Source organism: Alligator sinensis, unplaced genomic scaffold, assembly GCF_000455745.1.
Source record: "Alligator sinensis unplaced genomic scaffold, ASM45574v1 scaffold919_1, whole genome shotgun sequence".
Lineage (NCBI taxonomy): Eukaryota > Metazoa > Chordata > Crocodylia > Alligatoridae > Alligator > Alligator sinensis.
In genome coordinates this window covers 155,465-158,917 of record NW_005842191.1, presented here as the reverse complement: position 1 = coordinate 158,917, position 3,453 = coordinate 155,465, and positions in this window count along the sequence as shown.

Sequence of the window (3,453 nt, the reverse complement as noted above, 5' to 3'; positions counted from 1 at the left end):
TGGAGATGGAGACACGCTATCCCACAGCTTGTGGTCACCATGCTGGAAGGCCTGGCCCAGCTCCTACTTCAGCTTCAAGGGGAGCAATCCAGGCTTCTTACTCACACTGTTCCTGTGGCATGGGCAGAAGAGGTCAAATGCTCCAGGGCAGTAGACAAAGCTGATTCAGCCACTGTAGGCAGCTTGGCACAGTAAGCCCAGGGGAGTGGTAGAACACCAATTCTAGACTGTGTGATAGAGATACTTCCTCCACAGAGCTGTGCCCGAAGTGTACCCTCCTGTGAATATATGCCAGGCACTGGCACTGCCCAGCTGGCAGCAGCATTACCACATCCACTCAGTTGCAGACACAAAGCAAACCCAGCTCTGCCTAGCCTCTCACAGTGGTGTCAGGAATCAGGTGGAGCTGCTGGACATTGACTCACCAGCGATGAGCAAGCAGATGTGACTTCAGCAGCAGGATTACTGGTCTGCTGGTGTCTCCACTCCAAAGAGCCCTCCCTTGGCCTGCTTCCTTCTCAGCTCTTGGAGCAGCTCAGTCCCTGCCACTGAGTCACAGGTGTGGGATTATCATTCAGCATGACTTGAAGGCTTAGCAGTTCTGCAGCTGGTTGATGCCCTGTGAAGGTGGGGAGCCACAGTGACTGCTGACACTGTGCAGTGAGTAAGACATAGCCAAGACTAGAACTCAGTGTCAGAGGGACCCTGCCTTCCAGCTGGCCCTGCCTGTTGATAGGAGGGAGGCAGTGAAATGGCTGGACTGGGTTCCCTTCTGCCAGGCACTGGTTTCACTCAGGGTTTTGGTTTGAAGACAGCATTCTGGCTTAGTCAGGGATGATCCTGCCCTGAACCAGGGTTGGATGAGGTAGGTTCCTAAGGGCCCTTCCACCCCTCTCGTTCTATGATTCCATGGTTATCAAAGCCTGCATGGGAGCTTGGATCAGGAGACCAAAATCGCATCCTCGTGGTGTAGGTCCTACATACAAAATTGGGTGTGGGGCCGCTTGCTTTATCTGGAAGACAACATGTAAGATCTCAGGCTGCTTTACATGAGAAGCCAGGCCCAGCTTCCCCAGTACAGCTCAGCTCTCCTCCCAGGTGGTCTTTATCGGCTAGAACCCTTACTTGTGAGCTCAGCTGGGAGGAAGGAGCTACAGGAGAGTGTCTGTCTGGTTTCCTATGATGGGTCCTAGGAAAAGCCTTGAGAATCAGCAAGGCTGATTCAGCAGGTTGGAGTTGGGGTGGGGGACCCTTATGCTTAGTTTCCTTTGAGACTGTTCTGTAAGTTATCTGTGTCCTGTCTGGAGGTGCATGGAGACATTTGCTTGTTGAGATGGTCTCTGGAGGGTAGAAAGCCCTGATACAAGAGTAACTAAAGATCCCCAAAGAAGCTGAGGCAGGGTGATCAGTGCCATGACAGGTCACAGGAGCTGCTGCAGAGGCTGTCGCCACCTGCCAGATGTCGGACATCCTGAGAAGGAGTGAACGGGGAAACCCATTCAGTATGGATCCCAGAGTCCTCTGGGAAGTTTACAAGAAAAGTCTGTGTAAGCATCTGTCTGGGATGACTTGGGAGCAGCGAATCCTCCATCTGTGCAGGCAGGTGGACTAAATTCCCTCTGCCTGACATCCAGCTCTGTCTGTTGGCTTCCCCATTGTGGTAACCAGGGTCCATCTGTAACCAAGCATTTACTGGCTAGACAGGCTCTTCCCTAGCCTCATCTTGCAAGCCTCACACCTTTCTATGGATTTACCGTCCTGTTCCCCGTGAGGCAGGGGAACTCCATCACCTCTGCCAGATAAATGGGGAAGAGGAAACAGAGGCCACCAGCAGCTGCTGCCTGAGCACTCACAGCTAAGTCAGGCAAGGCCACACCATGCTGAGAAAGCAGGCTGAATGCTGGGTGCATGCGTGTGTGCATGTGGGTGTGCATGGGCGCGCGCGCGCGCGTGTGTGTGTGTGTGTGTGTGTGTGTGTGCATGTGTGCGTGTGGAGGGGGAGGATTGTAGGAAGCATGGTGATCCCCAGCTCAGGGCTGTGATGCATGCGATCTGCACCTCTTATCCCATTGTAGCTGGGTCCCTCCACGCAGTACAGGCAGCGGGGATTCCCCTGGGTGAGCTCCATCGGTGGTGAGGCTTCAGTGAGCGGAGGGGGCTGCTACCCCGAGGTTTCCTTTCAGCACTGATAGTGGCTGTTGGTGGCTTTAACTCGGTGTGTGTGAACAGGGGCACAGCCCAGGAGTAGGCGATGGGAGGAGACGCTAACCGCCAGGGGTGGGCGTGAGGCTGACGTGAGTGAGGGGCTGGAGAAAGGTCACATCCTGTGAAGGACAAGGGCTGGGAGAGCCTCCTGCCTGAGGGAGCCTGAGCAGGAGCAGAGGGGAGCTCCCAGCCCAGGGCTCTTCCCTCCACATTGCTCTCTGTGGCAGTGCCCAGTGCCAGCTGCAGCAGGGGAACCTTAAAACAATGATCTGGGCTTGCCTGTGCCAGCGCCTTTCAAGCAGGGAGCAGACTGCCTTCCCCAAGGCTGTGATTGCTCCAGAGCAAAATCTGGGCCCATCTGGAAGGCAGGCAATAGTTGTGGGGCTCACCTTGGGGTCTGTAAAGTCTGAATAGGAATGCCCCAGGCTTCCCTGTGCCTCATTTCATGTAAACTGGCTGCTTCTGCCTTCTTGCCCCATCTCCCAACGCAGGAGTCTACTGATGTACAGACACACAGAGCTTGAGGAAACAGACTATGTTAACATGTTTCTGAGCAAACTCCAGTCCTAGACAGCAACAGGATCAGCAGCAGCAGAAGTGACAGCGACATCAACAGCAACAAGGACAGGGAATGAACTGAGAATGTAAACCCCAAATTGGGGGTTGGACCAAGGGACTGCGATTGGGTTAGGGAAGGGCAGCGGGTGCATGCGTGGGGGTGCAGGGGAGTGGGCGCGCTTATTGTAACGGGTGCGCAGTTTCTTAATGTGGTTTAGGGTATGTGATGGAAAGTTTATGCTAGGTGACATATATATAACTATATATATATAACTATATATATGTATGTATGTATGTAGGTTTAAAAAAAAAAATCCCATTTTCACCAGGGCCAGCGCTGAGGAGGGTACAGACTGCTTTGGGAACCTCATGTACCTTCCAAGGTCATGTCTGGATTCTGATCACAGCCAGGTATAAGGGCAGAGGCAGGTACAGCCTAGGGTGGGAAGATGGGATACTTGGCTGGTGGCTTTCCTGTAAATCAGCCAACAGCTATGCTGCGCCCACAGGGAGTCTCCTGAGACAGGTCTAGTAATGCTCAGTACACAGGAGAGTGAAAGAACCCCGCCAGCTCCTTTCTGAGCTGGGGGAATACTTCTCCATGCAAGCACAGCCATTTGAAGCCAAGGCGCTGAGCTCATGATGTGTTCCCTGAGCTCCCTGCTCATGACGCGAGTTGCAAACTGGAGA